Here is a 12,440-nt window from a genome sequence, read left to right as displayed (position 1 = left end):
AATAATATAATATTCGCAAGACTCAGACTCTTCTTTCAGATTGCCGATCGTCTAAATCGCCCCAAATAACTAATTTAATCTGAATACTGATCGTAAAATAAGTTGTGATTTGAGAAATATATTTTTCAAAAGATAAAAACTTCTCATTGAGCACCAAGAAAACTAAACTAAATGGTACAGTAGGGTAAACAGGTCTAATACGCACCCCTTAAGCAAAAATAGTTATATTTCACGACCCGACACTATGATCTCCGCACCAACTACTCCAATTTATTGTTATATTAGTTAGCAATTAGCACCCGTTTCATTTTTTTTAAAAGCATCCTGAGTATTATTAAACATTTTTCAAAGATGCCAAAATTCTAGTTTTTTCTTTGTCCCAGAGTAAAATGCCCCCGGTTAAAGTGTAATATGCCCCACAACAAGGGGATGGTATGCCCCACAGCAATCGGTGAGTATGCCCCTCAACAATGGGGCGTTTTAGCCGGTGATGAGCTGTTGTGCATGTATGAATAATTCTACACGCACACATAGTTTTAAGCCAAGCTAGCAACTATAATATTCCAGTAATCTACTTGAAATAGTTCTATCAAATCCGACTGTTTTTAATTGGTTGTAATGTTATCGGAAAAAGTGGGAGCTTACATCAAAGCAGCTCTTTTGAAACTTTTGTGTATATTGTTGCTTTGCAACATATTAAAAATACCAAACTAACTTAGTAAGTTGATTTCATGAAACGATACTGTTATCAGTCATTTTTATTTTTTAGATAATTCAGGAATCCTTGGAATTGAAGAGGACATTTGGCCCCGGTGGGGCGTATTGTACCCTTTTACCCTACGCATGTACGATAATAAATATTGACTGTATTTCAAACAAGATTCAGCTTTTATATTGGGAATAAACTAGCACATAGGCTAAAACTTGATCAGTGTGCAAATTGTTAACCCTCAAAAAGGGTTTTTAGAGGCCCGGCTAGTTGCAGTTCTCTAGTTTGAATGAATTTGTAATTTGAAATACAAATCATTGAGCGCTTCGGGCTTTCGATTCTCTCACTGATAAAACGATCTTAAGGTATTAAGAGCGATGCTTCTTGAAGTCACAATTTTAGCTTGCCTTTTTGAGGGTTAAACTAGCTACATGTACTCTATATAATGTCTGTAGTATAAATCAAGTTCAATACCATAATAGTATTCGCACAAATTTAAACTATACCGGCTTGCCATGTTGCAGATTTTTACGGCATTTGAATATTTATATGTCAAAATAAGAAAATATGGAATTTGTGTTTCCGATTTGTCTCCTCAGAATCAGGTACTTGACGTACCAGCTCAAAATTAGAAACACTACTTGTGTACATACGTAAACGAACTCTTACTGCGAACGTTACAATTGATATTTTCTATAAAACGTTTCTCCTTTTAGCATCTAAATCCTCTGGGTCTAAATAATTCACAACATTTGTAAAGCTAAACAAAGTTACTGATTTGTACAAGCTGACAACACAACTAAACTTTTCATAAATGCACTTCATGTTTGATAATTAAGTTCTTCACTGACACAGTTACCCTTATTTGACAGTTTACCACTATTGTTTATATGGACTTTCATTTTGTGGACGATTCGATTCGCTCGAAGCAAATCACAAAGAATCTCCATGTAAACAGTAGTAGCGAACTGTCAAAAATGAGCACTCGAGTTAATTTGTGACGTCACCTTAAAGTACTCAGTGCTCGGTGGTTTGTTTACTTATTTAATTGAATACTTTACGCTAACGTCACAAATGAATTTTTGACAGTTCGTTTATACTGTTTACATGGATTCTTCACAATGTGCTTCGAGCGAATCTCGTCGTCCACCATTTTTTTCGAAGTCCATGTAAACAGTACTAGTTAACTGTCAGGAAAAGTGAGATTGACTGTATCGATAAAGAACCTAATTACGTGGGTTTGAATGCAACGAATGAACTTCACCATTGAGATTTGTTAAACGAAGTTCATCCAACTCATATTGTGAGGTTATGTTAGATTGATGTAAAACATACATAACCATTTCCTTTCATCATCGAACAGAGCTAATTTGTATCCGGACTCCATAATACTTTCGGAAGTTGAGGAATATTCTAATAGCTGCAACCATGAATATCCGGGTTCACGGCCGGAGTAGCACAAGCCCGTCAACCACAGCTATAAACTTTACCCTCGTAATCAAATCTGCTCTTCACTGTTATTCGGTCTCCGCTCCACGATTGAAGAAAGGAAAATATATCCACTGCGCTATCATTAACCAGTTAATCTTTTCCACTATCCAAGCATCTCACTTAGCTCCACAGCCAGAACAATAAAAGTAAACAGGAAAAGACACTTCCAGGCCATCCGACTTTAATGTTATTGCTCTGAAAGAAATGCTAATCATTGATGGTTTCTGGAAGTTGTGATTCTACACCTGTATCGCCTCTCCCCTTGTACCATCCCATCGGTCAATATGAACGATTCTCTCGCGATGTGAATACCTCGGCTTTCGCAATACGAACTGTACCTAATTAAATTAATTAAATAGAACTTCTTCGATACTTTTTCCTCCACACTTTTTTCTTCTGTTTCCTATGCTCATTTCCTCAATTCCGCCCCGAGAGAAGCTGCTGATTTTTCGTGCCATTATTTTGCGTTGCGTTTTTATCTGGCTTTACATAGGCATAGGTCGGTGATGGTGGCTTGTTCACGGCATCGATCGCGCATCGTCCCCATTGAGCCCGGGCAGATGAGGCTTTTATTCGGGCACAACCGAGGAAATGCCAAGGTCGCGCCGCCGCCGGTCGTGTGACGTAAAAAGTTGGCGCGAACGTAACGGAAAAATGACTTACTTTCTTTCCGGTGTGTGTGTGTGTGTTTCGGCATCATCACCTCATTCGTAGCCACAGTTCTTTTTTTTCGGGTTTTTTTTGACGGGTCGGTTGATACCGTGTGGTAGCAAAATGGAAGGGCACTTCTCTTTACTTTGCTACGGTTCGGAATGTAAATATTTTGCCTTAATATTCTGCTAAAACGGGGCTTACGATCGTAAGGCAAATTCTGGAAAAGTTGTATTTCGGATAATCTGCGGTACGCACGCGGAAGCCGCGTAGGAAGTAAGCGTAATTTGCTCGCTTTGGGCCGGGGCTGCCGCGGCGAATAGATTAGGCATTGTAGCCAGAAGAAAGAAAGGAGAAAAAACAAACAAATTGGTTTAAATTTCCAACCTAATGAATAATTGATACAAGTGCAACAGCGGTAACGTAATCCGAGCTCGGTTTCGTGGAATTTGAGGTTAATTTATTTACCTTTTCTTAGTACTTTAAAACGGTCGAGAGACTATCGCAGAAATAATATTAATTTGTTGAAATAGAAGGTAGGCTGCTGTGTCATGTTGATTGGAGCTATCTAAACTGGGACAAATTGTACCGCATTCTTTTTTTTTTGTTTAGAGTGGACTGTTACGCACTAGATTCAATGCAAAGCAATGATATTTCTGGTCCAATTAAAATGAATAATAGAAGTATATTACATAAAAATAGCTTTTCGCTCATAAAAAAAATAATTGGGGACTTTCAAGTAAGACTTTCAGGGTTCAGAAGATTTAAGATGCTTTGAAGAGATATCAGAAGAACTTAGCAAGTTTCAGAAGATTTCAAATAATTTCTATTAGATTGTTGAGACTTTAGAAAATTCATTTGGGAAGATGACAGGTAAAAGATTTCTGTAGATATCAGCATATATGAACTGCTTTCTATTAATTCAAAACAAATAATCAAATTCAAAAGATTTTAGTAAATTATAGAAGTTTTCATAAAAGATTTTAGAGGATTCAAAATCATTTTCAGACAATATCTGAAGTTTGACAAAAAATACGCGGATCTCAGAAGTAAAAGAATTTTATATAACTTTGGAAGATTTGTGCGGATTTCAGATGTATTAATATATTTATATATTATTAATAACTTATTTTAACAAACTTTAAGAGATTTCACTATACTTCCAACGTTTGAAAAAAATTGAGAAGATTTTAGCAGAAATCTAAAGTCAGACAATTTAAATCTTTTTTAAGATATCAGCATATGTCAAAAAAATTCGGAAAGTTTCACGACTTCACCAGATTTTTGAAAATTTGAACATTACAAAAGATTTTAGAAAGATATAAAACACTGATGGGGTTCAAAATATCTCAGACGCTTTGATTCTCAAATACGCAATGTTGTTTTAAAAACAACATTGCGAAAATCATCTCAAAATTAACGCAGTAACGTATCAAAGCTTTGAAACAATTTCTATAAAATTAAAAAAATGATTTGCGCCTGCAAGTGTTAAAATATTTCGAAAGAATTCAAAAATTTAAAAAAAAATCTGAATATTTCAGAAGGTTTTAGATGATTTTAGAAGTTTTCCTGAAATTTCAAAAGATATCAGAAATATTCAGAATAATTCAGAAAATTTCAGAAGATTTCAAGACTCCAGAAAATTTTAAAATATCTGCAAAATATTTCGAGGGATCTGAAATATTTCAAAGGGCATCGGCATATTTAATTTTTTTTATGATGTTTAGTATATTTCAAAAGATTTCATAAGGATTTAGAAAATTGTAAAAGGTTTTAGAAGATTCCAACATTCTGGAAGATTTTAGATAGATCAAAATGCTCTAATGGTTTTCAAAATATTCCAGAGAATTTACAATTTGTCAAGTCGCCAATATATTTCAAGAAATTTCAGGAGATTTCTGAATATTTCATAAATTTTTAGTACAATTCCGCAAGTTTTAGAAGAATTCAGAAAGATCTAAGACTGAATTATTTCAGAAGATATCTGAAGATTTCAGAAAATTTTAGAAGAAATTAAGATACCGTTAGATTTGAGATAGATGTGAATACACTGAATGGTTTCAAAATCTTTCAGAATATTTCAAGAATTTTCAGACCTCTAAATATTTCAAGAAATCCCAAGCCATTTTTCAATATTTCAAAAGATTTTAAAATAATTCAAAAGATTTCAGTACTTTAACGAATAATTCCGCAAGATTTCAGAAAGATTTATGTTCTGAATAATTTCACATGATTTTTCACAATTTCTCAAGATTTTAGAAGATTTGGGATGATTTTTAAAGTTTTTGGAAGATTTTTAGATTTTAGAAGATTTTGGAAAGATCTGATCGCTCTAAAGGGTTTCAAAATATTTCAGGAAATTTAAAATATTTGAAGACATTAAAAGAGTTCAAATATCTTCAAAAGGCTTCAAGAAATTTCAAGGAATTTCAAAATATTTCAAAAAATTGTTTCAAAATATTTCAATGGATCTCAGATCAATGGAAGATTTAAAAAATTCAAATTCTTTCAATAGATTTCAAGAGATTTCAAATGATTTCAAGAAATTTCAAAAGATTTCAAGTTATTTTGAAACATTCCAAAAGATCTAAAAAGGTCTTGTAAGATTTCAATGCACTTAGGCATATCTCCAATAGCATAAAAATATCAAAATAACTTCAATAGTATAACAACATCTGTTTTGAAATGTTTCAGGCCACCGGAAAATATTTCAAATTATCTCGAAGTATTTCAGAACTTTCCAAAAAAAATTAAAAAAGGAGTTGATTTCATATGACTTCAGAATATTTCAAAACAATTCAGAACATTTCAGAAGTTTTCAGAAGAATTCAAAATATTTCGGAAAATTTCGGAAGATTTCAGAAGATTTTAGAAAATTCTGCATCCTCTAAAGGAAAATCTTACGAGGGCCTGAAATATTTCAAAGGGTGTCGGCCTATTTAAAATTTTTATAATGTTTAGTATACTTCAAAAGATTTCAGAAGAATTTAGGAAATAGTAAAAGGTTTTAGAAGATTCCAATATTCTGGAATGTTTTAGATTGATTTAAATGCTCTAATGGTTTTCAAAATATTCCAGAGGATTTGAAATTCGTCAAGTCGTCAGAATATTTCAAGAAAGTCCAAGAGATTTCTGAATATTTCATAAATTTTTAAGTCTGAATGATTTCTGAAGATTTCAGAAAATTTTAGAAGAAATTAAGATACCGTTAGATATCAGATAGATCTTAATACTCTGGAGGGTTTCAAAATATTTCAGAATATATCAAGAATTTTCAGATTTCTAAATATTTTAAAAAATCCAAAGCGATTTCTCAATATTTCAAAAGATTTTAAAATAATTCAAAAGATTTCAGAAGTTTAACGAGCAATTCCGCAAAATTTACAAGATTTCAGAAAGATTTATGTTCTGAATAATTTCACATGATTTTTTAGAATTTCTCAAAATTTCAGAAGATGTAGGATGATTATAAAAAAATTTGGAAGATTTTTAGGTTTTAGAAAATTTTAGTAGGATCTGATCGCTCTATAGGGTGTCAAAATATTTCAGGAAATTTAAAATATTTGATGACATTAAAATGTCAAATTATTTCAAAAGAGTTCAAATAGTTTCAAAAAACTTCAAGAAATTTCAAGGATTTCAAAATATTTCAAAAAAAAATTAAGCTGTTTCAAAATATTTCAAAGGATCTCAGAAAATTTCAAACATTTCAAAAATTTTCAAGTGATTTCGAAAAATTCCAAAAGATCTAAAAAGGTCTTGTAAGATTTCAATGCACTTAAAAATATCTCCTATAGCTTAAAAATATCAAAATAACTCCAATAGTACAACAGCATCCGCCTTGAAATGTTTCAGGATGCCAGAAAACATTTCAAGCCTTTCCGAATTATTTCAGAGCGCTCCAAAAAAAATTAAAAATGCTGTTCTGAATTATTTCATTTGATTTCAGAACATTTCAAAACAATTCAGAACATTTCAGAAGTTTTCAGAAGAATTCAGAAGATTTCGGAAAATTTCGGAAGATTTCAGAAGATTTCGGAAGATTTCAGAAAATTTCAGAATACTTATGAAGAGTTTAGAAGATTTTAGAAGGTTTTAGAAAGATTCGGAAGATTTCCTAAAATTTCTCGGAATAATTCAGAAAGTTTCAGGAAGTATACGTATTTCAGAAAACTTCGAAAGATCTAAAGATTTTAAAGCCTCAGAAAATTTTAGAAAGATCTGTAGGATTTCAAAATTTTCTAATGTTTTCTAAAAATTTCAGAAAATCTAAAATTTTTGTATATTTCAGAAGATTTCAAAAGATATTAAAACATTTTAAGATTCAAAAAATTTTAAAAGGATCTGAATATGTTCTGAAAAACTTCTCGAACTTTTAAAATATTTCAAGATGCTGTAAAATTATGTGAGGCAGTTCAAAAGATTTTCAGAAGATTTCCAAAAATTCCCAATGATTGCAGAAGTACAAGTCGTAGAGGATTTCAAAATGATCCAAATTCTGAACTTTTTGAGACGAGTTCAGATGATATAACTTGATCGAAGATTTCAAATATTTTCAGAACATTTCGGACGGTCTCAAAAGATATCGATGGATTTTGGAAGGTTTTGAGATTCCTGAAGATTTTAGAAGGATCTGAATCCTCTGAAAGGCTTCAAATACATAAACAGACTTCATAAGATTTTAGGAAAAATCAAGATTTCAGATTTCTAAATCATTCAGAAAGTTTTTGAAGATTTCAGAAAGATCTAAATATTGAACGATTTAATAAGATTCCAGCAAATTTCAGAAGTTTTAAATCGAATTCAGAATATTGTTAGATGGCAGATTTTAGAATGATTTGAATCTGTTGAAGGGATTCGAAATATCTCAGAATATTAAAAATGTTTCAAAAGACTTCATAAGATTTGTACAGATTTCAGCGGAATTAAGAAGAATTCAAAAGATTTAATTTTTCATGATTTCGGAAATGTTCAGAAGATTTCGGAATGTCTCAAAAGACTTCAGAAGATTTTAGAAGATTTTGGAAGGATCGGAATCATCTGAAAGGCTTCAAAATGCTTCAGATCTTTTCCTAAAATTTCAGCAGCTTTCGCAAGATTTCGCAAAATTTCAGACGATTTGAGAAGCTTTCAAAAAAATTTACGAGAATTTCAGAAGATACTGAGGTTTCCTGGAGTATTTTTTTTTTAATTTCTATAGATTTCTGATTGATTTTGATTTTAGACAATTTGGTTACTCTATGTAAACAAGCTCTCTGAACTGTCAAAAAAGTGAGATTAATCATATTAATGCAATACTCAATTATCAACCATGATAACTTATAAAGTTTTAGCACCTATTACATGGTGGGGAAAAATTATGCGCCACGTTTTCTCAGAATAGTGTTCGGATTCGCAGATGTTTGGTGCATCATAAACAAATGCTGAAAGTTTCACTTAAATCGATTGGCGCTTAGTGGCCACAATGAAATTATGTACACAGTGATGTGCGAGAATTGGCGATTGTTGAAAGAGAAAATGTTCACTGTTGATTTCAAACTTCACCTTATTCAATTTCATCATGTGCGGAATGTTGTTCCAGTACAATTCCACAGTATAGTCCAAGTAAATAGCTTTATCCGTATAAACAACATAAAGTGCACGTCGTATTGTTACGCTCGGATTGTTCGAATGTGTTTCCAGTCTAGTATCGTGTGCCCTTAAGAAACAATAGAGACCCTGTGCGTTTGCACCTTCAAGATTTTTTGTACATTCTTGGTGCGGGTATAACAACGACGTTTTTGCAATTTTGCTGCTCAAGATTTTTCGCTTATGCGAAGGAAAGATACCTTTGTGCTTGCTACCGAATTAATTGGTAGCTGTTTTGGTGCTCCATCGGCGGCGAGTCGATTGGTGCAACAACATCCAGCCCTACATCGAGTAACCATAAGTGCATTTCTGTTCCACGCTTCTGTGATGCGTCTTTTACTTTATACATTTTTCAAAACTCCTGGCTTCCGTTTAGAATTCTTTATGTTTCTACATTGTACGTCTAGAGGCCTAGATGTGCATAAATGACATATTTTGTAAAAGGTTAACCTGATGGCGAGCTCCGATTTACTGTTTGAAGTTATATCCATTGAACTCGGTCGGCGCAAAGATAATGCTCTTAGCATTTTTAAGATTTCGAATGATCTAATGAAACAATACTCAACCGTAGACGGAATTTTCAAAAGTCCACCCTGATACGATTATAGTTGTGGTTTCTAGTCTACGGCAAGCAAATGACATTGTTGGAGACAAAATTCTTACGAAGGAGTGCCGTGTATACGTACCCGCTCACAAAGTAGAGATAAATGGTGACAAAAATGAAGAAGTAGTCGAGTTCAAAGTAACAAACTAACGAGAATTAAATTAATTATGGAATTTGCGGTTTTAACTTTGTCTCATCAGAATCCGACACTTACTTAGTGGCCCGTAGCCAGGATTTTGTTTCGGAAGGAGCTTAAAATTATTGCATAAATGTATTAATTCTGACGACTTGAGAGAGTAACTAGAAGCTGGAAGTATTTTTGAAACGCTCTTACTGAAAAGTACTCTAAAACTAAAACGATAGCCGTCAAAAAGTCTAAAAATATGTTCTCCATTACAGGGAAGGCTGTAGTACATCGACGAATTACTAATTTTGATTTTTGTTAATAATTTACAAGTAACAATTTCCTCTAGTTACAAAAATGAATATTCAAAACTTTAACGTATTTAATGGCTAAATAAATATGCAATCCCTGATGGTGCTAGAAAATGCAAGGCATTCTAGACTGCACGTTCACAAGGTGTGGAAGGCGCTAAATCGGAATGAGTAGACAAATATTACCACAAAAAACTGCACACCTAGAAAAAATAGTGTAAATTTACGTCTCCTGACCCTAACATATACGAGCATCAAAAATGACTTAGTTTTACGTTTGTTTTTAATTTTACATGACGTTTAATTTCGTAAATCATGTAATTTTACTCCTCATACTGCGTTTGTTCTGAATGGTAGGAAGTGTAATTTTATGTCATTGTGCATGTAAAGTATATGTTTCATGTAAAATTAAATGGAACACGGTAATGTTCCGTCATTTCGTAAAGTACGGTTTGTTGAATTGTGTCAATGCAATTACGTCAAAGATAAAATTCAGATTTTTTTGGTGTGAGTTTCATGAAATTTTATCCGCATTTGCTTATCAAATTGTGTTTCACCGTGATGAAGGACGAAACATACGTCAAAGTTATTTCCATCTATATAAATATATCGGCTTGACATACAAGTTAACCGTTGCAGATAATGTTCAAACAAAGAGAATATTGAAATTTACTCTAAAGCTTTTAAACTGGCAGGCGATTTGTAACAGCGGTGGAACAGTTCAGCCCCTATTGTCTTGATCAGGTGTCTTACCACTATTATTTATTCTGCGGCATCACCCAAAGTTGGTGTTAACTCAACTTTATCAACTAATTTAAATGGTACTACATTAAAAATTGCTACTATGTTTTAATTGCCGCAAGATTCTACTGTATCGATTTTGTTGGCTATCTTCGGCAAATTTAAGACTAAGAGAAATGAAAGCAATGAAATTGAAAGACAGATAGGTATTCCAACTGCATCTTCAGGGTTGATCTAGTTATTCTACATTTCCTTATTATCATCGTGGTTTGTTACATGCTCTTGCCCTTACGTGTGTAAACTTCCTCAATGATGGTACTGGCTGTAGAATTTGAGGTACTTGACGCAGCTTCTTCCGTTGCCAATATTACCTGAGGAGCTGCTACAAATTGTTTGTAGTTAAGGTATTCGAGACTATGGATTCCAATCTATTTCCGTATATAAGCTGTATATAAGCTGTTCTAAAAGAACTGGCTCGTGTCCTTGATATTTGCAAAAAATTCCCCTTTTTATTGGTGCTATCGCATTATGTGTTTGTACTGCAGGGTCAGGTATGAGGAAATGGATCGGTCCACCGACATTCCAACCACAAAAACATGGTGCAATTAAGTGGTATCTGATCTTGTAGTCGAACATTTATTTTCCATCGTCCATATATATCTCACTTAGGAATTATTCAATTAATTAATCTTAAAAGCATTGTCATACACAACCATGTTGATTAAATTATTCAAAACGAATGGTTTCGCCTGGGTCAATTTGTTCAACGCTATAACTACTGATTGCCCGACTTGGTCAGACCCGATAAAGGTGACTTCCTTGAATCTAACCTCCTTTTTTACCTTGAGAAAATATTTCGCATCACGAATGCGATTCGTCAATAATCGCCGCATTGCACCATGGGCCACAAATTAATTTTTTTGGTCGAAAATCCAGAACTTATAAACCGTTAGTGATTGACATTCAGTGTCTTTGGAACAAATTCTCTACAATAAGTGCCCTTCATTTTGAGGAAAACAAAATTAGGGTGGCTCTCTCAATTTTTGAAATAAAAAAAAAGAAAGCTAGAAGAATTCAATCTTCTAAAGAAATGTAGAGAAATCAATTTTGAGTAACTTTGTTGAAAATGCCGAAACTCTATCTTAAACGGTTTTTGTCGTGACTAACGACTTACCTTTCAATATAGGGGCCCCTTTTCAAAATTTCGGAAGAAAAATGATGTAAGATTTTGAACGCTTATATCTTTTGTTGTACTGAATGGATTTAATCAATTTCTTCGGCATTTTGTCGAAAATATTTGTACCAATGTTGTATTAAATTTTGGAATATGTAGTATATTCATTATCAACGGAAAAGTAGTGTTTTGAAAAATCTTTCGAAAACGACTCGGAAAAGTGAAAATTTTCAGTCCATCCCGCACAGAGCCGTCAATATGGTGCACCAACCGAACAATAAAATGATGAAAATTTGTAAATATAGGTCCACTGCATGTTTGTTCCTATGATTATTCGTATTGGGTTGCTTGACGAGAGTAGTTGGTGGAAAAGCCGGCATATTCGTTTTGGTTATGCCATTAGAAGCCGGACGGAAAAGCACGGCACGAGTACGAGCGAGAAAGCGATAGTAGTGCATTACGTACATTTTGAACCTTAATAACTTTCCTTCTACTAAACGGCTTGCTCGTCTTGTTTCATAAATCGGAAGGAAAACGTTCGACGCTTGCTACCGATACGTTGTTTGCTATATAAAATTTGTTTAAATAGTTCAAAAACTACTTTAAATGAGAATCAACATTAATGATAAAACCTATAAATAGGGGTGTCGCAGCTTTTCTCAGAGCCAGACGTGTGTAAGACGCAGTGCATAACGGACGTGCGTGCTAGGTGTTAGGTCGTCCATTGAGAAGCTGCATTGGACGACCAATCAAACCGGCTACCACCGGAGAGAAGAAGAAAAACGTTGGTGAAGGTGGTGGCGGTGAGAAGGCCAATAAGCCAAAGGCTGCTGCTAAGAAACGCAGTCACTGGAAAGGCGGTAGCAACTGCCACTAAAAATGCCACCAAAACATCGAAGGCTGCAGCGAACAAGCCAAAGACTCCAAAGTCAAAGAAGGCCGCCAAACCTGCCAAGAAAGCTGCCCGAAAAAGATAAGTAAATTCACGCGTCTCTAATGTTGCCAAC

The 12,440-nt window shown here is 33.6% G+C and overlaps 1 protein-coding gene across 1 annotated transcript in view; it reads left to right on the top strand.

Moving 5' to 3' along the window:
* LOC131688324 (rap guanine nucleotide exchange factor 4-like) overlaps positions 1 to 12,440 on the top strand; it is a 491,347-nt gene that overhangs the window by 138,382 nt on the left and 340,525 nt on the right. The gene's annotated exons all lie outside the window — the stretch shown is intronic.

The sequence above is a fragment of the Topomyia yanbarensis genome, chromosome 3 (assembly GCF_030247195.1).
Source record: "Topomyia yanbarensis strain Yona2022 chromosome 3, ASM3024719v1, whole genome shotgun sequence".
NCBI lineage: Eukaryota > Metazoa > Arthropoda > Insecta > Diptera > Culicidae > Topomyia > Topomyia yanbarensis.
This window is presented reverse-complemented; position numbering and strand designations above follow the sequence as displayed.